This window comes from Anser brachyrhynchus (assembly GCF_964034855.1).
Source record: "Anser brachyrhynchus genome assembly, chromosome: 6".
Taxonomy (NCBI): Eukaryota; Metazoa; Chordata; class Aves; order Anseriformes; family Anatidae; genus Anser; species Anser brachyrhynchus.
Window position 1 is genome coordinate 43,939,652 of NC_137700.1, and position 25,142 is coordinate 43,964,793.

General features: G+C 42.2%; 1 long non-coding RNA gene across 6 annotated transcripts in view; it reads left to right on the forward strand.

Annotated features, from left to right (window-relative positions):
- Positions 1-24,792, forward strand: part of LOC308197353 — a 55,417-nt gene extending 30,625 nt beyond the window's left edge. For 5 of the 6 annotated variants that reach the window (XR_013952848.1, XR_013952849.1, XR_013952850.1 and 2 more), the window contains 4 exons: positions 5,595-6,369; positions 7,629-7,774; positions 21,409-21,610; positions 24,418-24,792. This is a non-coding gene — a long non-coding RNA (uncharacterized lncRNA). Of the gene's footprint in view, positions 1-5,594; positions 6,370-6,495; positions 7,450-7,628; positions 7,775-21,408; positions 21,611-24,417 lie in introns of those variants that run through there. The other variant, XR_013952853.1, reaches the window with a different exon arrangement.
- Positions 24,793-25,142: the final 350 nt, after the last annotated feature.

Sequence of the window (25,142 nt, forward strand, 5' to 3'; positions counted from 1 at the left end):
TGATTTATTTAAGTTGCTGAGAGCAGGATAAGGGCATCCAAGTCTCCAGGGTTTCAGTCCTGTCCTGCAACGTGTTGCGCTTCTGGCTGTGTTGGCTTTTCTTTTGTGTGTTTCACTTTGTTTTCTCACTGGATAGTTGTCTTAGGAGAAAATCAGATAGCAGTTTTTTTACCACAGTGTTTCACAGTGCATATGAAAAACAATATGAACACATTGTGAAGTGGGCTGGAGAAGTGGGCTGTGGCTGAGAATAGGAAGATGCAGAATTGCTCTTGAAGATTTCCTGTAGCAGTGTGTCACCAGGGAGCTGATTAGCAGTGTCTGGGGACAGTCAGTGGTATGATACATTTGCCACTTAAATTTTAATAGCCTATGAGTCAAGATATCTTCTGAGTCTGAAATTTCTTTCTGCCCTATTTCTTTTCTTTGGGGTGAAAAAAAAAAAAAAAGTTCCTAAAAGAGCTCAGAAGTAATCTTTCTCTTTAGTCTACTGACCAGTAAGTCCCTTTTAAAGGGAATAGGCAGCACAAAGAATATTTGCCTTACAAAAGATTTGTTTCACTTCCAGTGTAAGTATGGATATTATGAAAGACATGCAGAAAACATGTGGTAGGAACTGCAAATGGTAGCAGCCTTTATGTGAAAAATGTCCACTCATGCTATGGAAAATCACTGCTTGCTTTGGTAAATTTTCCTTTAGCAGTAGCCATGTCAGTTGCCAAAAGTCTAGGACACGTTACGAAATGGTGAGACAAATGTGCCCCGATGACTCTTCATCTTATTAGACATGCATCCATATAAACTATGCAAGTGATGCAAATAAGCAGCAATGTGGAAGGTATCTGAAGTGTGGCTGGTTTTACTGATGCACCATGACTATGGTAGTCACTTGCAAGATGCATGTTTTCTTTAAGAATTCAGATATTGAGTTCCTTTCAAGTCAGGCACCTTTTTTTTTGCCCAGCCGGGAGCTTTGATGGCTGTCAGACTTGTGGACGGTGTTGGGCTCTCACTGTTTCCGTGTGGCTGGCCTTCAGGTGGCTGTGGCGTGATTGGCAGTGCTGGGGAAGAGCATCCCCTCTAATGAAAGCCCAGCCAAATGCTGCGTGTGTTGCCTTTGGGGTGCTGGCTCTGCTGGCTGTAGACATGAATGAGCCTTTGCTGCTGCATTTCGCAGGGACCCCCTAGGGATGCTGTCAGTCCCACTGCGAGTCTCCCACAGACCTCTCGGGAAGGAGAGCTTACCCGTGGGTTTCAGGGATGTCCTGTCATCTGAGAGTTCAGAAATTGCATTTGGCCCCTGGTAGAGGAATAGAGAAGAAAATGCATTTCACCTTTTTTTGTTTCTTTCTTTTTTTTTCTTTTTTTTCTTCCTTTTTTTTTTTTTTCCTCTCTCTTTCTGCTCCTGTTCCAAGAAATGTTCCCCAAGAATTGCTGTATTTTTCTTATGGAAGGATAAGTGCTAAAAGCCTACTCAGCCTTAGTGCAATCTAAATAAGTAATGACAGATATCTTGTGATGAGTCCCACTGTATAATAGAGACCTTTTGAAAGACCGCCTTTGTCCCTAAAAAAAAAATATGCCATTTCACATCTGAGACAAAAAATGAAAGGGGTTCTTAATCTCTTTTGGAGTGTCTAATTTAGATATTTTTGAGTCCATCTCCCTATTTTGCCAGAGGCTTTTAGAGAATCGAGGCTCCTCATATTCCAAATAATACCTTAATCATGTATCTAGAACACCCAAAGTGGTATCGCTGGATGTTCCTGCTACCTGCATGTCACCCGGGTAGGGACTACCTTCTGCTTTCATTTCTCAGGGCCCTTTCACGAAGGCTTCTATTGTCAACGTTTTTCTTTGGACTTCTTACATTAATATTTGAGAACTGCAGTGATGAGCCTCCCATGTCTTTGCACATCATCTCCGTACTATAATGCTGTTCATTTCAGCATGCACTGGTTAGTGTGGCCCAGGGTGCCATTTGTTTTCAGAAGCTGTAAATCCTTACGGATAAAATATGTTCCTTCTCCTGTGCATGAAGAGAGTATGTTGCTTATTTGGCTAAGTGCCTGTAAAATATCAAGCAACGCTCTGCATTAAAAGAAAAGAATTATCTAGATGAACAGCCTCGCTGGTTAGCTGTTTTGTTAATGCTCAGTAGCAACTATGTTTTGCCTTTCCATGTAGTGTTCTTTCTAGCATGCATTAGGGGAAAAGAAATGATGGGGTATTTACAGGTGGAATTCCTTCTCCAGGACTGTATTTGCACTATGCTTTTAATCTTACAATGGGCAAAATTAATGTGTAAGGAAAAATGTATTTTGGTATCAAAAAAGTGCTGTGCGTGTTTATGCTGTTGGGTCCCATCTGTCATTCATCCTACATGAAGTAACTGACCTTTTTATAGAGAACTTCGATTTCTTTCTTTAAAATATGTTCTTACTCTGTTATAAATTATAGTCTTCATACAGGAATCACTTGATGAAACTTATAGCCTGCGTGATGCATGAGTTTGAATAGACCATAATGGTCTCTTCTGGCTCTAAAATCTATGAATCTTTGAAAATCTCATCTAATTTAATAAGTGCGAAAGTACCACAAGGATTCACGTGGGTGCAGTGCCTCCATGGGGATAAGTAAGAACAAAACAGCCATGTTGGGTCTGACCATCATCAGAAAGTGTGTGTGCAGCAGTGGCTATAGGTGGTTACTCAGGGGGGGAGTAGGAACAGGGCTTTGATATGTCTTATTTTCTGCTAAATATTTCTCTTATTTTCTGTCATGTTGGGTAGAGCAGACGGCTGGGGAGACTCTACTTGTTGGGATGTTTTTAGGATGCACAAAAAACATTCTCTGGCCTGTCATCGTTAACCCCGTGAGAGAGGACTGTACAAATATGGGTGCTCCTTGTCTATTTCATCAGACTCCTCCAAGCGTACTGATGAGCTTCCTCCTCGCATTTTAAGAAAGACATTTCCAAAGATCCTTCCCTCACTGAGAGTCAACATTTCTCATGAAGAGAGCAGCCCAAAGATAACCTGTGTAACCCTGCTGCATCTGCTGAAGAAGACGATCACTGAACCTTTCCTCCCCTCCACACACCAAAAAGTTTCAGGAAAAGGGCCCGCTTTCTTTGTTGCATTTAATTTCTCTGATGAAGTGGTATTTGTAAGCATTGACCCATGCTGTAAAGGTCAAGTGATCTGCTAATGATGTTCTCAAATGTGACCTTCACAATATAGACATTTTTGTCCTTTACTGATATCTTCCAAAACCTAAAAGTGCTACTTCCATTTTTATGCATCCGGATCAGTCCCTCCCAAAACATCTAAATCACGTATCTCCTTTTCCACGGGGAGTGCATAACTACCATATGTGTCTTAAAATACTGAAACCCTGGATTGTAGTTCTCTGGCAGCTCTGCGAATGGAATTAATTTCTTCAGATTTACCTCTGTGTAACTATTCAGTGTTCACCTCATCACTGAGTGACTGATAATAGGTATATCTGAAGAGACTGGTGTTTGAACAGGAGGTGCTTTGGTTATAATACATCCAGGAAAATCTGCAGAATAGCCAGCACATTTATAAGAAATTCTCTGATTATTTATAGAAGTTAATTGTCCTTTCCACCCCACCCTACGCCATCCCCTGCCTCATTTAACACAAAGCATGTTTTACCTGGAAAAGCAGCAATTGCCGCTGTTCGGGCTGCAGCTGTAAGGCCAAAGGTGCCCACACGATGTAAGCGGTGTAGCCAACATATCATATTTGCCTGTTGTAATTATTCTTCCTCCTAACACTCTCTATCCACTAGATTAATCAGTGACACCTCATGCTGAACAGAGAGAGATGATTTTGACCAAGGGAGGTAAAATGGAACGTGAAATGAGAAAAGAAAAAAGAATTAGATCCTGTACTGTGCTCCCGCAGGTTTATATCCCTTTCCCATTTCTGAGGAGCAAACAATAACCATCCCAACTGCATTTCCATTGCTTCTTCCTCTAGTGTGAAACAACTCTGTGCGTGAACATGTGATTATAACATGAGAAAAACCTCCCTAGAAAAACTAAGGTGAAAAAAAAACAACAACTTGAGTATTTTGAGACGGTTCTCTCGCCGTCTCAAGAAAACAAGTGATATTTGGTGCAGACTGAGCACAACGCAGCTTAAGAGGCCGGCATGCTGATGTGGCCTTGGCTGCTGTGGGGTGGTGCCGCCACGGGATGCCTGCGGGACCCGGGGCTGGCTGGCAACGCACAGCTCCTCTCAGTGCAGTGATTCACACGGGGCAGTCAAGGTCAAATGGGGTTTAAATGCTTCAACTAATCTGAATTTTCCTTTTTTTAATTATAAATGCAACATTTCACTTTTTTTTTTTCTTTCTCTCTCTCAGACTATGCCAGTTACCCCAAACTTACCCTATATGTTTCCAAAGGTTGCCACAACTCCATTTAAAATCACTGGAGCTTGACCTTTGTAGAACGGTTTGGGGAGCCATGACCAACTACTGCACGTAATTTTCTCCAGTAGAAATAAATTCAGATGTAGCAAAGGATTTTTTTTCTTTTTTACTACAGGCTTAGAAAGGAACCCAAAAATTAAAATTAAATTTTAATTTGTTATTCATTCCCATAGTTTAATTATGCAGTGTTCCTCCAGCAATAAATGTTTTAGTCTAGAGTGATTGTTAATTTATGAATGTATTCTGTATTGATTTTTAAGCAAAGCTATTTAAGCAACATCACCTTTCTTTCAGCATTTTATCTTTAGCAGGCTCAGGGTATTTGAATTTCTTATCTTCCAGTTCTGGTTCAAGGATTTATTAGAGCAAAGGCCAAACATAATTACATTAAAATATGAAATAAGTCTTATAATTGCAAGCAGATTTCTATAATACAACAGATGAAACCATGCCATTATGATGTGTAAGGTTTCCGTGAAGAAGAGCTGTAGGTCTTTTCAGCATGTTTTCCCTTTTGTTGTCACAGTAAATTGATTATCAGTGCTCAGAAACGTGGGTTTTTGGGGGGTAGAGAAGTCTGGGTGACAGTTGATGAAGAACAGTGGGTTTTGGCTGGTTTTAAATGGAGAATCCCATTTTAGGGCTGTGGAGCAGGGGCTCCGGCCTTCGCAGCTAAGTGTGCACCAGGGGCTCGCTTCCTTAGCTGTACCCATGAGCAGGCTTCTCCCCCGGCCTTGGTAACACTTGCTAGCTCCCGAAAGTAAGGGTTCCTCGGCCCGAAGGCACTTCTCTGCCCAGGCTGCATGTAGCTCAGCCTCGAGTAACTTCTGCCCTCTGTTTTCACGGCGTAAAAAATAAAGCGATGAAAGCAACACCTCAAAGTAATCCGGGTTGTAAAAGGAATAAAGGCTCTTTCTGGGGCCAGAGATAGCTGTAGTTATGAATTTTGTGTATTTCTCAGTTTGAGGGGCAGGGCAGACAAAGGCAGATGTCAGACTGGGAGGATGGGAATGAGAAAAAGAAGGCAGGAAAAGTGCTCCGTACAGAAGCCTGCCTGTCACTGAAGAAATGTGACAGACAATAATAGAATAATTGTTTTTTGTTTGTTTGTTTGTTTCTTGTTTCTGCAGCCCCAGAGACAAGAACAGTGCTTTGTGGAGGGGTCACCGAGGCGCAGCACACCAGCCCCGCTGGGCAGAGACGCGTCCTGCTCAGCACTGCTTCCTGCCAGGGAGCCCAGCTACAGGAGGAGCCCTCACCGCAGCTGCTGCAGAAAATTAAATTCACGTAATTTTCTATCAGAGAGTGACCTTGGTAACCAGAGAAAAACGCTGCACCCTCGTTCTTTGACTGCTTTCCGAAGGCAGACACGATGTCAGCCCTGGGTGCTGTCCCCCCTCACCGTGAAGGCAGTCCCAGCAGCTGCAGGCATTCCTGGGCATCCCTGGGTGCATCCTGCCTGCACCGGTCGGGGCTGGCACTGCGCTCCTTGGTGCATCTTCTAGTATTAACGTTTCCTGGATCAGCATAGCTGTGTGTTCTGTTACATCTAGCCGCTTGTCTAGGAAGCAGCTCACTGTGGTTACAGCACAGCCAACAAGCAGGTTAATTAACCCAAAGCACATTGCCCAGACTGTTCATTAGCTACAGCCATCCCTCGTCTCAAATAAAGCAGATCTGTTTTCCCAGGTGGGCTGGGATGCTTTCCAAAGCAGCCTCCGGGGCTTTTTCCTGTCCTCCGGGGGCACAGCTCTGCACGGGGAGACCTGCACTGCCAGGGGAGCTTCATTTCCTCCATCGTAAAAGCACAGGGGCTGTTCTGGGACAACAAATAAAACCAGGAAAGGTTTTGGGGCCATAGGGAGTGTCATTTGCTCATCGGTGCCACTGCTGGTCTGGAAGCAGGTAGGTAATGGGCAGGTTAGAGCAGTTTCGGAGGTGGCCTGATACCTACAGGGACCTTTCCTGCCTTAATTCATTTTATTTTGGTACTTGCACCTTCTGTAGCAATTTGAGGTTTATGTACACCAGTAGCAAAGGCAGTGGCTTTGGAACATCACAGGTTGAGAAGAAGAGGATTTTGCAGACAGATGGCAAGACTTGTTTCCTTTTAGAGAATGGGAACAATTCCAGGGAAAAGTGTGAAAAAACATGTAGTGATTTCACGTTCTTAGTGTGGTCTCCTCCTCCCCGTAATATGCATATTTTTATGTTATAAACTAAACAAATCCACCTGGCTGTAAAGTTTTATGTAGTCAAACTGTTTCACAGTGAGAACAATCATAGTGTGATCTTAAATGGGGCAAGAGAGATAAGTCTAATTGCTCATTTGAGCAGAGTCTTATAGATTTCTTGAAGAAGAAGAAATAAAACCTGCAGGTATGGCAGAGAGAACAAAGTGTAGGAAAAAAAAAATCATTTGTTGCAATATTTATTTTGCCATCCAGCATATAAATACTACATGAGTTAGGGAGAGCACTACACTTCTCTTAGCCATGGGATCTAGCAAGCAGTGCTGTCTGTTGGTTTTGGGGTTTTGCAGTTCCCAGAGCTGTTACATCATTTAATACCATGTTGTTAGTTGTCACACCTGGTTACCGTGGTTTACATCAGCTACGTCGTGTGATGTCTCATGGAAATTGGCAGCGGCTGGGGAAATGTTAAATAAGTGCAGGCAAACCCTGCACTGGCCATTTTTTTCAGTCTCTGGGGCTGGAGGTTCCCGAGCAGGGGAGTGTCTGGGGGCTTGCCTGGGGCAGGCACTGCCAGCATGGGCTGGGCTCTTCCCGTGGTGGCTGGGGACCGGTGCATGGTGCCTGGTGGCCAGCAGTGTCCAGAGCTCGGGCCCGGGGTAGGAAGAGTCCTGCTGTACCGCCAGCATCAGCAGGAAGCGAGCTGGTACAAAGCATAGCAGAAAGCTTTGAGAAAACTGCTAAAATTCTGAAACGCACGTGGTGTGGTTCGTGGAAGGCAGGTTTTCTATAGGTATTTATACACAGAAATCTTGCAGGAAAAAAAGATTGTACTTACAAATAGAAAATTCCCACATATACAGAGTTTTGTTCTGATCCTTATTTGCTCTTATTTCCTCTTTCTTTTTCCCATCCCACGTTTTTAGCATTGATTTTTCCAGTGGGTTGACTTCTCTTCCATCGTTACTGCAGGTTTGTTCCTGTACCGCAGCAGTCTGGTTCGGGCAATGTGTTTCCCCCCGTGGTGCAGTGGCTGCAGAACCGCGCTGACATCTCCGTCCTGCTCTCCATGTCCTCACGCAGCTGAACAGCTCGTGCTCTCACCCTCGCTGCAAAAGGTGGGTGCTCCAAAGCTGATGATAATTCATTAAAAGCCAGCATTAACCTTAGCAATTTACTTCGTTCTGCTTTCCGAGGCAATTAAATTTTAAACCCATTTTCTGATTGTTGACCCTCGTATTTGACTGTTAGAAGAAGCATTGCTACAAACACAGCTGTACCAGGAACATTGCAAATCTGGTCTACAATTTAATTTATATTAGAAGATTGCCTATTAAGCAGGCTAATCATTTTTTTTATTTTTGCCTAAATAAAAAAGTGTATATTTCTACTATGAAATTAATGATTTCATAGCTTCTAACCTAACCTGAAATCTCAGTGTTTTGAAACTGTTTTTGTATTTGTCCAACATTATTCTAAAGCAGTTGAACATATTCAAGCATGGAGCATAATCTAAAGAAACCAGATTTCTCTGCTGCCCACAGCTGAAATGGTGCTGGAGCGTGCCAGCCATCCTGTCAAGTCCTAGGTGTAAGTTAGTTATTTTCAAAAGTAAGCTACGTTTAGACCATAATTCATGTCATAGCACATGACCTACTGCAAGGCAGGCTGCGTGATCTGCTGCAAGGGTAACAGTCCACGTGGACCAAACGGATACAGGTGCTCGAAGGGGTTTTTGGGTGTCCGAGCTGCTGTCAGGCAGGGGCTGCTCCATGGCATCAGCTCCCCTGGCATGGGGGGGCGCAGGATTGTGAGCTCCTCCTGCGCTGCACAGAGGTGCTTGTAGCTCTGCAGCTCGCCTCCCGTAGCTCCTCCTGGCTTTTAAGAACAGACCTTCCTTTGACTTTGTGGTTCTTCATAGGTGAAAATAATTTCTGACAGAACATAGTAAGTTGGGAAGTTATTTCAAGACTAGCTTTAGCTACACGGCAAATTGATTTGGGTGCAGCCCTCCCACAGCAGCCCTGATTCCAAAACTCAGCTTTTTTGCTTGTATTGTTGAAAGTTCAGCAAACGTGATAGTTGCAGTTAAAGTGTTCATGTCTTGCTGCTGAAGAATCCTTGCCAAATAAGCATCTGCACTTAAATGCCCATCAGGAGCAAGTGAGACTGTCCCACGACTCTTGAGCAGGTTAAAACACTTTGTCACACCACTGCAAGCATTGCTGGTCTCTTCTGCATAGGGAGGAGGGACACCTTCACCCACCTTCTTCAGGTACCACTGATCTGGAGATCATTTTGGACAACAGTTTCTCCAAAAGAAAAGAATTTCCCCATTTCTGCTTTGAATTTGTGAACTGCTGAGATCTGAATTTTGTTTGTGTCTTACAAAAAGACAGCAAGTCAGTGTTGGCCTTACAGTCTTATGGGTCAGGTAGAGGGGTCTGCAGGGTAACTGCACCATTACAAAGCTATCTGTGGGGGTAGCAACTGCAAAGAAAGCTGTTTTTCCCCAGTTTAAGGTAACGCATGGATAGACTGAGCTGATAAGAGAGACAAGGAGTTCTTGGCAGAACACAGTCTGCTCGGGTGCGCTGGCCAGCACTGGGCAGGGTTTGGGGTGCGGTGGGTCAGGCTCTGGGCTCGTCTTCTCCCACCACACCTTGCTCCCCTCTCCTGGGGGAGGATTTCTCGTGAGGATCTGTGCTCGGAAAACTCTGGATTCTCTGATCTGACAGACTGTAAGAAAGACCACGGGTTTGTGGATTAAGGTACTTTGTTTTGCTCTTAACAGCACCGCGGCTGAAGATAACATCTCAATTCCCCGTAAAGCTTTCTGCCACTTTTCATCTTGAGTTAATGCTTTGTCAACATGAAGTTTTATATAAAGGGTGGGTGCTACTGCTAACACTTTCGCATTGTTTTTCATTAGCTATGTATGCAAATTCAAGCTGTTTCTAGGTCAGGGGGAGCCTTAGGCTTCCCATCGCGTGTCTGCACGGCGCTGTTTGGAGAGTTGTGCGCACGCACCTCGGGGTCTGCATGTTTCTGCTATTTACTCTTCTATACAAGGCAGTAGCAGAAAACCCCTCCAACAACTTCTCTAGCATTAGAATGAAATGCTATCTCTAACATAATTCTTTCTCTTTTTTAATCTAAAAACAAACTAGATACATCTCCCTTGAAGCTTCAAATCAATAACCTAAAGTAATTGCTTCTCATAAACTGGTCTCTGGATTGATGCTGATATTTCAAAGAGTGACTTCTCTTGCTAAATGCAATAATGCTAATGTTAGGGCAGAAACAATTACAAGCAAGGTGTAAGTTTCTGTGGCTTCCTTTTTAAGGTAGAAGGTTAGGAAGCCAGACTTTGTTTCAGGTGATACAAATCATTTGCGTAACAATTGAAAATTTCATTTCTCTTTTCTACTCAAATTTAACTCTTTGCTGAAGATGCACAGTAATGTTTGCCTTGCCTGTGAGATGAAAGATCTGCTTAATGATTACAAATTGCTTTGGCAATTTGTCACTGGAAGCTTTGATCGTGCAACCTTGTCATTAGTGGTTGCTTCTCAGGTGTGTAAGGAGAGCTGCTCATCGGGGGTGGTGGGAGGTTCTCCCTCCTTGCCTGCTCAGCCCCGCGTCCAGCCCCATCCCACAGCACAGAGCGGGGCTTACGGCTCCCCCGCTCCCCGTTTTGCCTGCACCACGAGGGGAGCGCCCCTGCTGTGCTTGGTGCTGGCGGTACGGGCTCTGCGTGCAGACCCAAGGACGGTTCAGGTGGGCAAGCCTTGCTCCTGAAAGCAGAGTGCAACACAGCTTGGTCCTAGTGCTGAGCAGATCCAAAAATATTTATCCACCATGCACCCGTTCTTGAATCATGTGCTACATTTTGATAACTTTATCAAATTCCACTTTAATGAAAGTTTAATCAAAGTATTTTTCAGTTAAAGGGAGGCACGTAATTAAAACAAACTATTTTTTGCATTCTGTGCATGCTTTTCCTGATTCTCAGGGTTCCTTCTTTTGGGGATGCGTTTCTAATGAACCTTGTTTTAGTTAATTATTTATGTTGGGTACCTTGTGTTTTTAGGTTAGAAAATTAACACATTTTGATGTCAAAATTCATTATGTTGAAGTAATATCAACAAGGCCATATACAGAATTTGACCTTGCTAATTAACTGAAGTCTCAAATATTTTTTTTTCTTTGCTTTTGGGAGTTTCTGTTCACTTTTCCAACATCTAGGACTTATATGTGTAATGAATTTCATTATACAGATCTGCAATTAGTAGCCCAGTATACCTAAATGGGGAGAATTATTTTAATCTTTAACTATTGAAGTGTTAATGAAGCAGAACCCCTTGCTTTCTGTGAGTAGAGCTATTCATAAATGCTGGGACATATACTTTGTAAAGTAGCAGTTTGGTAACTTCTCTCATTTGTCCCTACAACACGAGCAGACAAATACTGTCTGTATATCTGGAACAAGTGCTTCCATAAGTGAAGCCTGTGCTTCAGTATTACACAGCGTGTCCGGACTCTTTTTGCTAGGCTGTCTCCTCCTGTATACTTCTGTATGCCAAACAAAATGTGACCAGTCCCTAAAGTCCAAGAGGCATAACTTAAACCTCTTCTCCTTTCTCTGAGATGTGGGCTTGCTGCTGGTGATAAAGGATCACTCCAGTATGCTGGAGGCTGGCTTTGGCACTGGTACGGAGCAGATGCCTATGGTAACAGAATGGATGTAGTCATGGGACTTTTTCCAACATAGAATATTTACCTTGCTAAAAGGATTTTAGGACCTTTACTCTATAGGTGGCATAAGGAAATGGTCTAAGGAAAATAAAACCTCACTTTTTTTTTTTTTTAAACCATGTTTGAAAACTCCTTGCTGTTTGGTTGCAGTCTCCATGGGATAAGCTTTCATGTTCCAAGCTCAGGTTTTTGAATAGGCAATATAAGATGAGGCAAAGGAACAAATATCAGGAAGTTTCAGAGCAGATACTCTTTTTTTTTTTTGTCTTAATTTATTTTCCTTATTGATGGATTAAGAACTAATTTGTAAATAGACGTGTCTTCTGCCAGATGAAAAAAGCATTATAAAACAAAATTCCCCATTCACACAGGCTTTGTGCTGCAGAGCTATTCATGCTCACATAATTAATATTATGCCACATTTTATTTTCTTTAAAGCTCTGCTTAACTGAGGAATCAGACTTAATTTTTCTGGGTAGCTGGTGAAGTGCAGCGCGATGTGTTAGTGGTCTGACAGCTTTGGTAATTTAATTATCAGGTACATTCCCCTGGACAGCTAATTGACCAGCTCAGTGTTTTACATGCAGGCACCTTTGGCAAAAATATCTCCATGCCACTACCTGACATCCTCTTCGCTATGTCCTGTGTATTCTGGGTCTCCGGTCCACCCTGGGAGCCCAAATCCATTGGACGAGAACTGGGAGCACGGTGAATGCGCAGGGGTGGGGAACATCTGCAAACACAAGTGCTGCCCCACAGGCGTGGCGTGCTCCCACCCCGAGAGGCTGCAGGTCTCCCAGGGTCAGGAGACGGCGTGAATCTAAAAGACATAAGGGACAAGCTGTTGGTGTTGTCTGTAAGACATCGTCCCACCTTTCCTCAAGGACTGTTACTGCAGTTCATAGCAGTTACAATGAGGAGAATCGAGCAAAATAAGTGGGTCTTTCATTTGGATAGCTCTCTGAACCATGAGAACTGCTTCATTTGGCTGCACGTCTGTAATCTTCATCAGCTGACGTTATGTACCTTACTGTCTTTTTAAAACCTTTTTTAATCAGCAAAAGTTAAGCTTGCCACACTTCAGCATTATATCATCACCAGCTCCACAGTGTTATCGTTAATCTTGAAAACTATAGTTTGACTCCTTTAATCTATGCAGGAAAGCTGCTTTAGCATCGGTAGCCTTTACAAGACATCAAAGTATATCATGCTCAACACAGCACCACCTTGGTGCTTGCATTACATAGGCAATTGCATTTATTGGTTCCTTAACAGAGACAATACACCCTGCCTCCTACTAAACATCACATATTAGCGCACACACCTCCATGATATGTGTGATTATGTATTTATTTCAGTGATATACTGGTCTGCTGCAGAGACTAACACAAGTCGTAGCTGGGCTAACTGCTTTCTGCTTGTGTGCTTCGTTACCTGTTGGTTCTCCAGCCTTCCTGTTGACAGCACCAGCCGCTAAACTGATGAGAGGCAGAGACGGACCTTTTGTCTTTTTTGTGACAAAGACAGACTTTGTGACTTTTTGTCCTTGGTGAAGCAGCAGTCGAATCACGAGGCAAAGTTTTTACACGCGATGAATCTTGCTTTATGTGTGTCGTTGATAATCTTTATATGTGCATGAGGCTTATTATCCTTTTTCTTTTTAGATCGTACTTGTCAGGAAGCGCTCATAGTTGGGTGTCCATCACTTATGTGATGCTGATGCCCATTTAAAGTGCTGTGTGTAATCACTGGCTCTGCTGTGTGCAGGCTAATGGGAGAGGTGCCTGTACAAGAGGAGAGGTCCTACGTTACATATGTCCCTACCCAGCGAGGAAGGAACCAAGGTGCCTCCAGGCCTCTCCCCTGTTTTTGGCCCTGGCACCAGTGGCTTCCTAAAGAACGAGTACAAGCTTGTTTACACACTCTGTCTATTCTCCACCAATAAACTTTAAAATAAATAAATATATATATTTATTGTAAATTGTTTCATTTCACTGTTGACGTCTAGTCTTCAGAAGCTGGCGTATACTGCACTTGACATGTGTATGGTGCATGCGTAATCATCGCCTGACACGCGTAAATGTATGTGTGTATATTGTTTCTAGACTATCATTAGTAGGCTGCTGAATATTAAACTGGAGTTGAACATTTTAGGTTTTCAGGTTTTAATAACTCATTATGCAAATATCTGGCAGTGCAACGGCGATCGGATACTTCAGAAAGGTGCAGCTGGAACCTTCTGAGCTGGATAATGTCTGTAGGCTGACCACATAATTTTTTATAATGAACTGCATATCCTCAAGTAAAAAATAGGAGCTGAACTGAGTGTTTTTCATGACTGTATCCCACTGTTAGAGAAATTTACTTTGATCCTCATTGTAATTTGGTGGTGCATCCTCTAGAGTTATTTATGCACCCTGCTGTTTCTCAACTTCAGGATTGTTTTCATTTAAATTGGAACTGCTGTGAACTGCTTTTCCCAAGTAAGATATTACAGAAAGTCTTGTATACGTCTTGATCGATGGTCTGGTTTGTGCTGCTGTTCTTACCTTCTAGAGTTCTATGCCATGTATGTTTCTCAGAGAAATCCCCTTGAATCGGTGCCGCTCAGGGTGTGTTTGGTGTGGTTCCTTTTGTAGCCTGTGAAAAGTAGTGAGCCTGGGACTCTGGGAACCTTTCTGCCCTGAAGCTTTTATTGAAGAACTGAATTTGAATGCATATTTTCCTCAGTTTGTTAATAAACCTGTGTAATGATTCAGTTCAGCATTAAGCCCAGCTGAGTGCTATTTTATTAGTTTCATCTTATATGTCGATAACTTTTTTTAAACCACATTAATAAGATAATGTTAGCATGCATGCTCTATCCTGTCAAGTGTATCATGAATTTCAAAAGTAGCTGACAATCAACCACTCTCTTTACATCTTTCTTTTCATCGTTTTATTTAGCTATGCAACCCTTAAGCTTTATTTTGAAGTTTTCTGTGTGTGTTTTTTGAGGACTGATCTGCTCTCAGCATTATTGTTGACCCAGTTCTGATCAAGGTGGCATGATAAATTCACTTGCTTTGTTGGGTTAGCAGATGTGGAAGTAATTAGTTATGCTGCTGGTGGAAAATTAATAGCTGAGATTATAGGTCTGTTTTGTGAATGACCCTAATGCTTTCCCACTTTTTATTTTTATTTTTAATTTTTCCAGTAGAGTTTTTGTAAACATTGATGCAAAAGGACATTGAAAATGAAGGATAGTTTTGTTGTTCTGATTTAAATTTCTCCAAACATTTTTATTCACAAAAAAAAAAAATGTATTCTTAGTATAACTAAAACCAGTTTCTGTGTAGAATATTTCACTCGGTATTTAGGTATTTCTTTTGAAATCTCATCTTATTGACATAAGTATGATAGTAGATAAGTAGATCAAATAAGTATGATAGTTGATAAGTAAAATCAAATGCACCTTTAATTTATTTCATGATATGACTGCAAAAATATCATGTGCTAGATTAAATGGAGTCTTTTCACCTCATACTTTAAGGACAATTTACAAGTACTGAAAATTTGTTAAGAAAGGTGAATTTATATTTTATTCTATTGCTTTTTTTAAAATTTATTTTATTGTTGTGTGTGTGTCACAGTTTCAGATTTCTATATTAAAATCTGTTCATTTCAAACTGTATTAAATAACCTCAGGGATGAAAGCTGAGTTAGCAGAATGCTGTAATTAAGCCCACGTCGTAAATAACTGTGCACAGAGGAGCTGGTGTAAACACCTGAATGCTTCTTCAAAAATACAGATAGATTTTCCACACATAGTTTAAATTTTGTATGTTCCTGATAAGACTTCATTAAAAAAGATACAAAATAATAATAATTAAGTTTTTAACAGCAGTCTTGAAAGTTACTTTTACCAAAGAAATTATTTCACGAGAGATTAGTGTTTCTGACTGAGATGGTTTATATCCAGTACCTGACAGTTTAAGAGCCTTCTTTAGTTAGAAAAGCTTTTAGGGTGTTAGAAAATGGTGGGACTTCAGTAGTTTTAAGCCAAATTGCCTTTCCTTCACATGAACATCTGTATTGTGTTGATTACTGCTATAGAGACTTGCCAACATAATGTTTCTCTGTACTGTCGTCCTTTTTTCTTTATGTATAAGAAGTTCTTGGCAGGATAGTTTTAAAGGTCACTGCAGTACTGTGTTAGTTATTGCTAAATCAAATCTGAGGGTTGATATTGGTTAGGCAGTATCTTTTTTTATTGTTCTACTGCTTGCTGTATTTTTAGGAGATTACATTTATGAAATAGAGATGTGTTGAACTCTTTATTCACAGACTCTTACATAATGGCATATATTTTCCGAAGGGAAAGTTATATGCTCTGTGATTACTATCTTGTGCCTGGGATAGAGGAAGGAGAAAGAAAAAAAGGCTAGACTTTTTTTTTTTTAAGCTTATTTCAAACTCTCTGTAATGCTCAAAGACCTCTAGAAATCTTTAGAAACTTCTGATGGAAATCCATTTTGTCATTAAATCTATGCCTGTATTACAAATTGAGAGCTTTTCACCCTCCTTAGATAAAAGGATTACTTCAGACCTGCTTTATGAAATGTAGTCCTGGGCTTTTGCCTAGTGTACTCTGGCAAAGATGTGGTAGGTATCTCAGGCTGGAAAGGATAATATAAGCTTATGTTCCTGTCCTGTGACATAGGAATTTACCTGATGAATATGATATTATCAGCAGCAGTGGTGCTCTTTTTTTTTATTTTTTTTCCCTTGGCTGTTCCAGTGGCTGCCCGAGCGGTTTGGTAGACCTGTTTTTTTCTCCCAGCGTCTCTCAAATGGCTTCGATACCTTTTGTTCGTAACGTGCTCCTACATCTGTGGATTTAAAAGAGCGTGTACTCTAAATATTAATTATCCTGGAGTTTTATGCTGTTTTCCCATATGTGGTATCAGAGTGTTTCTCCAAAACCCGGCTCATTAGGAGCTGGCTGGGAGCCCAGGGAAGCGAGCACAGGGCAGTGGCAACACAAAGGCAGCCGCGACTGCAGGCTCTGTCCCCTCCAGCCGCTGCATTATTTTGCCATTTGGCTTCAGATCAAATAGAGTTACTTCTTAACATGGAGAACAATGCAAAAGTCACTGTCAAAAAATTCTGCAGAAGTCTAAACTGAGGTTAAAATAGGTGTTGGAGTAATGATGTGTTCCTCTGTGGGTTTTGAGCATGGTAGGCTGGATTCAGGGTGTCCCTAAAATGCTGATTGCTGGGAGCTGTGGTGTTACAGCCAGGACTTCTCTGCATGGGTGCTGGTTCTTCTTTCCCTACGTGTCTGGTACTGTGCTACTGGCCACCCCTGAGGAAAGGTTGGTGGTCTTGGTGGGCCTTGGCTGAGTGAGGATATCACCAGAGTAATCGAAGGAGAATACCCGGACAGGTCTGAAGAGGTTGGTCCCCAGGATCCAGGAGACAAGTTCAATATCATGTCCACTGAGAAATTAAAAATAATTTCTCCTCCTCCAGAAATCATCTCAAATGTAAAACAATTTGCAGAAGATCTGAGCAATATCTGTGCAACAAATATTTGTGTCACATAACTGCCATCTTGAAAAACATTACTTTTATTACAAAAGAGCTTAAGACAAAGCTTAATAGAGCTTGAGGCTGTGCTCTTGGCCGTGGCACGTAGCTCACTGCTCATGGAAACCTCAGAGCGACTGTTCTGTTCCACCCCTCTCCTGTCCCTTCAGCCCAACGCACAACCTCCGTGACCATCCAGGTGGATGAGAGGGAGCCAGATAAAGCTCTTGTCTCTTAGCAGCTGCCTGGCAGGTGGAACATGCTGTGGGAAGCTGTTGGTCCTCTGAGCGTGCAGTCAGGCTGGGCAGCCCAAGCCAACGCTGACGCTGCGTGCCCCCCTCAGCTGAAGCTGTTTCGCTACCCGTGCCAGACACGGCTGTGCTGCCTGTCCTCTGTGCTGCTGAGCGCCCCGGTGCGCGCAGGTATCCCGTGCTTCAAAGGCTGCTGCGTGCTCGCTGCCTGCGAAGTGGGTAAGCGAACGCTGCCTTTGCTGCTGATGGACCTTTTAGAGAACCGCTTGCATTAAAGTCTCGGCAAATCTGGGCTGTGAACTTTCAGATGCGGTTTGAGGGACTTTTAATGAATGTAAATGTGTGCTGCAGCAGTCCTGCCTCGCTCCCAGACTGCTTCCTTGAAGTACTGAAAGATTTTTATTTTGATTTATACTATCAGTTTCCTTGCAAAAGAGAGATGAGGCAGAGAAACAAAACGGGAAAATAACGCTGAATGCGTTCTGTGGAAGACCAAATCCCCTCTGACTGCACGCATGCTGAGATAATCAGATAAGCAAAATGATTTCAACTTCCCATCCCCAATATAAGAAGCATTCAGTCAAATTTGCACTGATTATATAGCAGTGCATTACTAATAGGACTTAATATAAACCTTTTAAATCCAGAGCGTATTGCTAGAAAAACAGATCTGAGGCACTGAGTTTGTAGGCAAAATTCCCCTTGATGTAAAGGAGCCAGAGGAGATAATTTGGTGCCACTTGGTTCTGCAGTCAGTATTTCACTTGACTACAACATTTTGTCCAAAACTCATCCAGTTCAGTGAGCTCCTTACGATGGATTTAGAATTATATTGTCTGAGAAATTTTGTTAAAGACCACACAGTGACTGATGCAATTCAGCTCTTTTCAAAAAAAGCAATGTGAAGGAGATGAAAACCTGCAAAACTCTTAACATCTTCACAGAGGGTTTGTATAAAGTCTTAATACACCAGGCATAACTACTCTTGCCCATTAGCAACAGTTTGCATGTCATTTGCTGTGTGTAAAGTCTGCCAAATTAAGCAGGATGTGTCCATTAAGACTCACGATGTGCCTGCAGTGTCTTTGCATTTGTAAGGATACGGAGTTGGACGTTGGAATTCATGTGTAACTGAGACACTAATTGATAGAGGGATAAATGAGGTAAACTGTGTGCAGCAAAGCATAAAAATACATGAAAAGGTAATTTGGTCAAATTTTGGTGATTGATCAAATCAAGAAAATCGTGCAGATCTTGACACTTGCTACTACACAACGGTCTGTGACGAAGCGTGCTTCAGAAAAGCGAGCAATCGCGGTCGTTGCGCTGTGTTCTGTAATAATGACACTCGCAGAAATGAGAATATGTGAAAAGAATGAGAGCAGAGCAGCCAAGAAGTCTTTGCGATGGCTCCCCCTGTTCCTTGCGGGTGTTAGGACGAGTCAGGGTGGGACGGGAGGTTTGGCCAGGGGCACGCTGTGAGGGAGCTTTGCTGCGAGGTTTGCTGCAGTTTGCTGCGGCAGCTCAGCACCGGCGCTGGGCCGCTACAGCCGCCACTGAGCCCAGGAGCTCCGTAAGAAAAGAGGAGGCTTTTGTGTTTCCTTGGCACATAGCTAGAATTATCCTGTTCTCTAGTTTAAAAGATCAGGCTCTGTATGTAGGTCTTGTTAAAGCTTTCTTTTTTTTTTTCTTTTCTTTAGAAAAAAAGAAATGGAATGCAAATTTGAAGGTAAAGTTCTCCACTGCTAACGGAGACAAACTTTTGCTGCTATAAAGCTACCATACCTGTGTCTGGCTTCTCCTTTTTTTATTATGGAGCAGCTACAGAGGAATTTATAGAGGAAGGGATGTGCAGCCAGCCATGGGTTGCTGCTGCCGCTTCCATCCTGCGTGGAGCAGAATAGGCACAAACAAGGGAAAACAGATCCAAGAAAACTCAGCTTTGCTTGTTTTTCTGGGCTTCTCATGTCATTTTACTTGCACAATAGTCAGAAATTATAGGCATAAAACCTCTTTGGCTATTTTGACTTTGTAGATATTAATTTTCTTTTCCCTTTTCTCCCCTTTTTCCCTGTACGTAAAGCAAAAGCCCAAATGTGACCTAGCTAGCAGCTTTTATTAGGAACTACCAACCTGAGTTCTTGCATGCAAATGAATGTTTGACCTTCAGAAGACGTGCCACGCATTGTTTGTGCCCCTTTTGGGACAGAGGTGTGTATGTAGGAGCAGAGATATTCTTGCTCCTCGTCCCAGGCTGGAGAGGAGCCCCGAGTGGCGGTTCCCGCGGCGTGGGTGCTGGGGTGAGGGAGGGACAGCCCGCATGGCCAGCGCTGAGCCCCAACATCCCGCTGCCACCAGCTGCCCTGTGCTGCCTCTCCTCTTGCTCGGTGGCAGGGCAACAGAGCTGCGAGGACTGGAGAATCAAGCGGGTATCTACTCAAATTATTTATTTCAGCCGGTTGTCTTCCAACAGAAAGAGAGAATTGAAGCATTAAAAGGCAGCAGAGTCCGTGACCCTCGAGTCATCCCTTTTTCTTACACCTCCATTTCCATCTCCCTCTGGTCCAGTGCACGTAACCTGCTCAATTCCTGCAGCTGAATTCCCACAGAAGTACACGCAGAAGTGTTTGCCTTGCTGTACATTATTCATCAAAATGGAAATGAGATTATCCTTGACATTTAGCAAGTGCCAGGATCGGGGCAGTGTGTGCCTGTTGGCTCGAAGGTTAGCTCTGAACTCCTGACAGCCAAACTTTCTGCGAGACGCTCGGATCGGATCTCTGGTACTGGACAGGTGTTTGCCTTGCAGATTTTTTCTGCATGCATGGGTGTCGTCTGTTTCACTGGGTGCAAAGCAAACGCTTCTTGCTCCTCATTCTCACATAATTCAAAAGCGTGATCAGGTTTGTTCGTAGAGCTATGCGAGGTTTTATATGGCTGTTCGGGGTGAATTCTCTCCATTATATCACAGAGCCAAAAGTGAAGAGAAAGACTCACCTAAAGGTAATGAGTACTGAGACAAGATAAATCAATACCATCTTCTGCAGGTAGTTTGCTTGCAGCTATTATATTAAACTGTTGTAATGTATCCGAGAGGAGTTTAGGCTTGTGGTCAAGGCTAGACAAAGTGTTTGTCATAGGATTTAATGAAAAAGGTTTGTTTTCAAGGTCACAACTTCTTTTGAGTGAAAAAGAATAGCAAGAGTAGTGCTAGCAGAACAGCTCTGCTAGCTAGCAGTAATAGCTTACAGCACATGCAGACAAAACTCTAGAGGGAGAGCAAATCTCACTTTCTGAGCTGAGCAGTGCATCTTGCTTAGCAATATGTTATTTCCTCAGGATTTACGTGTGAGGGGTTTGGTGGTGTTTTAATTTTTTGAACCTTATGATTACTAGTGAAGACTTGAATTTAGAAACGTTAGTAGAAAAAAAACAACTTAGCTGCTGACGTGCTATAGATACGTAGCACTATATAGCTTAATCTTACATACTAAAAGTTCCAGTTTCAGGGCAATAAATAATAATAATAATAATAATAAAAAGCTGTTAAAAGCATCATGAAAGGTGGTTTTTTAACCATAGCCAAAACTGCAACTCTATTTGTTTTCATATGTTAGCTTAGTAAATGTGCACAACTTGCTCTGGAGAGGCTAGTCTATGATGACTTGCTTGCAAATGATTATTTGGTGAAATAAAAATAATTGTGTGAATTTTGGCAGGCGATCTGTGTCTTTTTTTAGATCCTTGAAATGTCCTGGCTTTAAAGATGCATCATGCTCTGTGATGCATAAAATAAATACAAAAAATGAAAGGAATGTGTTTTGACACTTTTAACTATTCTTGATCTGAGAACAGTGAGACTGAGGTGTGTGGAAGATGCTATTTAGTAAAATTAAAGTGAAAAAAATTGCAGTGAAGTGAAACAAATGATGGAGTAATTAGTTTCTCAATTATTTTTTTTTTTAGAAAGAATCATGTACCGATAGTGAAGTGCATTAGGCATAACATAACCCAACCTATTTAAAGCTTTCTGTGTGAAGTAATGTAACTTGTGTAACGAATTAGTTGAATTAAGTAGGAGTTACTGCAGTCCCTGGTGGGCACAGGTAAGGGAAGTGCCTTACGTGTTATTGCATCTTAACTCGCGGTGAAACGTTTGTTGTTTTCTGCAGGCTGCTTCGTCTTCTGTCTCCTCCCGAGGAGCAGGCACCGTGTCCAGCTGGCCAGTTCTCTGGAGCAGAGGTGCCCTCCTTACCACAGCATACAACAGACGTGTCAGAAAGCCACAGCACTGCGTCTGCAGCTCTAAAACGTATTACAGGGGCAAGGATGGAGTGGCAGTGCTGTTTCCTGTGTTGTACCTGCCACAGCCTGGTACGTCTGTGCTGTTACTCGGTATGCCAGCACCGTCCCTGGGCACGCCTGGTCCTGCGGTCAGGGTTTTGTCACCACATTGCCTGCCCCTGAACAAGGGCCAAAGGTGTTTCAAATTCTTTGGTTTCTGGCCTCACAGCACTGTTGACGTTTTGACCACCTTAGCTGTTGACACTGTAACTGGGACGATGGCCTCACCCAGCTACCCTGTGACTTCCCCTGCTTTGCTATTTCACGTGGCTATGGTACAGTGGCACGTTCCTTCCCCCTGTGAACACTGCACATGATAGTCTGGGTGTAAAGCTTTGCAAGTAGCAAGCTCCTGACGTTGCAGCCGTATTGCTGACCGAAGTCCTGCCTGTGGGAACTGGGCTCTCGGCCACGCTCAGCTCCCGGCTGGAGCTGCGGGAGCGCCGCCGCTGGCTGTGCTGCGGGGGCTCGGCGTGCAGGGGGGCAGTGGTGCTGCCCGCGGAGCAGCTCCGATGCCTTCAGCTGACGGAAGTTGGCCTCACAATTTTTAGTCTTTGCTTGACTCTGAGCTCCAGCAAACAGAGCTGCGGTCAGGCTCCGCAATGGCTGAAGGCAGGGTCCTGACCAAGGACCAAGCGCTGCGCTTGCTGGCAGCACGAGTTGTGATCCCGATCGATATCCGTGAAGGAAGCGCTGGTGACAGGCAGAGCAGACGTTCAGGCCGTCAGACGAGTCACAGAGTCATAGAATCGCTTAGGCTGGAAAAGACCTCTGAGATCATCAAGTCCAACTGAATCCATCAGTGCCTTTCCCTGGCAGCGTCACAGATGCTGTGAAATGGAAGGGACGTTAGCAGCAGCTCCGCTGGCTCTGGGGAAGGCCCTTGGTAGAAGAAGACATCTCCTGTGATGTTCTCTGTTGATACGCTCAGCCTGAGATTGTCTCAGAAGAGCACTGCAGACAATGCCATTAAGTAGGGAACTTAAAAGGTTATTTTGATAACTCTAAAATATTATTTTTAGTATGTATTAGCTCCTGTGTTTGCAACTGAAGTTGGCTTTGAAATAACCAAATCTATACATACGTCATTAAAAAACAATACAAACAAACAAAAAAAACAGGAAAAAATGTTCATATTTAAAATCTAATGCATTCATGCTTGGGTCCAATTCTGTAAATTTTGTGTTGCAGTCTTTTCATAAGAGCACCCTTCAATGATACATCGCATCTGTGGAAACAATATTGCTTTTAACTTCAGTCATATATGCAACATGTCAGAAAGGGAACATCTATACTCATAACATCTTCCACAGAGCTATTGAATTTCTCAGGTTACAGAAACCATAACTAAAAAACGTATTTCTCAAATATTGTTTGATTCATAAAGTTCTTAACTGCTCAGTTACTGTGTGCTAATGCTCATGACACTGGTGTAATTGAAGCAGTAAGAGGTTTCTCTTCATTTAGTGCCAAAACAAATATGAAACATTAAACCCCCGTGGGTGCAGATTATTGCAAGCACAGGCTGATGGGTTAGAAATTGTTGAAAGATGAGATTTATGATGACTAGCATTGCTTCAGTTGTCAAAAAAATCTTGACTATGAAATGAACCCTTTTTGGTAACTGACGAGGTACTTCTTAGGTAGTGTACAATGGTACTTCCTCTCTCTTCCTCTCTCGCATCTAATTTTATTGTTTGAAGTACACGGTGCTTCTGAGGTTTCAACTTTCTAATGTCTAAAACCCTTGAAAACCTAATTACTGGCATTCCTTAAGTGATTTCCAGATTTTGAGACTCTGGATGCATTTTTTTTTTTTACTGATATTAAAGAAGTACCATTCTCTAAAACAAACATTTTGGAAAAACTGCACAAGTTTGTCTCTCTCGGCTTTCAGAGGTTCTGAGGAAGGTTGTTATTAAGGAGATATCTAGAAAAGCAATATATTGCAAAAGACGGATCGAGCAGAACTACTTGATTCATGCGTGTTTCTAATACATCCTTGCCATGTGCTTTCTGGCAGCTTTTTGATTTGTCTGCAAGACTGTAAAATGTAATTCCTCCTGTAAGAATTTTATGAAAGAACTTCTTAGGTTGTTTTTATTAAAATCATTGGGACTAAAACGTTAATGCGTAACCTTTGGATAGATTTGAAAGTAAATTCTCTGTAAACCTTTATAAAGTAAATTCTGATGTTGACTGCTATGCAAACTACAGTCTGTCTGACGTTAGCAAAAAAAAAATCCAACAAAACAACAAAAAATTGAGGCAATGTTGTAGTCATAGTATTTGTATAGAGAAGTCATAAGCCCTTCCTTCAAACTTAATTACTTCCCATGTTTGATTTATTTATTTTAGTAGCATTTGTGGTTTTTATGTATAGTGTAAAATATTTTTATATTTTATGTTGTAAGATATAATTTGCTTTGTTCATTAGAAATTACTGATTATTCAGCCTTTACAACTTGATTGCTATTGTCACATCTGACAACATAATTGAATAGTTTGTTTTTTACAAGGCAACATTTACTGTCTAATACTGTAGTAGAAGACACTTTTTCTTTTGTCTTCTTTATCAGTAAGAGAAAGGAAAGTACTTCACATTGTGCTCAGATTTTGAACACTTCCATTGTTAGTTAAAAACCAATATGTAGGTTGCTTAATTGGATATGATTTCTTTTAAAAGCATTAATGCAAGTTCAGTGCAATTTAAATTTCATTGTGCAATTTTGTGGCATTTTGCCTTCTCTTTAGAAACTAAAAGAAGTTTGCTTGGTGCTATTGCACGAAAATCAATGCCTGATATTTGTCATTTGATTCTTGCTTTGTCCATGCAGATGTAGGGTGAGTCCAGAACACTGAAGATCTGCTTTGAAATATTGTCCATGCCCAGATTGCTGCTGATGCTGGTGGGATGGCTACATCCTAGATTAGCAGAAGAGCCTGATGCAGAAGGCACATGCTAGTGACAACAGTATGAAAACCTGTTTGTCCTTCACCTCCTGTACTTGTAGGAGCTTGGGCAGGGGGGCCAGTCTTGCCCAGTCTTGCTCTTCTTCCCTCTGTTTGGACCCCACTTCTTTCTTCTGCTCCTCACTTCTACCTTCCAGGTTGTTTGTGTCTCACTGCCGTTTTCTTTTGACTCTTTTTTCAATGGTATTTGAACTGATGAAACCATTAATCAAAGCCTAAAATAAATGTTTATTGCAATATATCCTAATTGCTTTGAATTTTAGGGTAAAATACTTCTATTTCCTTGAAATATGTTTACAAAAATGGGTTTAGAAAACTCAGGATGCTCAGTAAGAGCTGGGAACAGGTTCTTCTGTTTCAGCCTGTCAGGGTAAGGAAAGGTTTCCAACACATCTCATTCTACAGAAGTTGTGGGGTTTTGATCAAACAGTCATCTTGGCTGGGCTTCCAAGCTTTATTCTACTGCTAGGGTCAGCTTTCTGTCCTGTGCTACTACATCATGCATCAGACCCAAAGGACAGCGACACTTTCAGCAGTTTCACACCTTTAAGGACAAGAGGTGTATTATGTAGACTTCTATTTTCCAGAG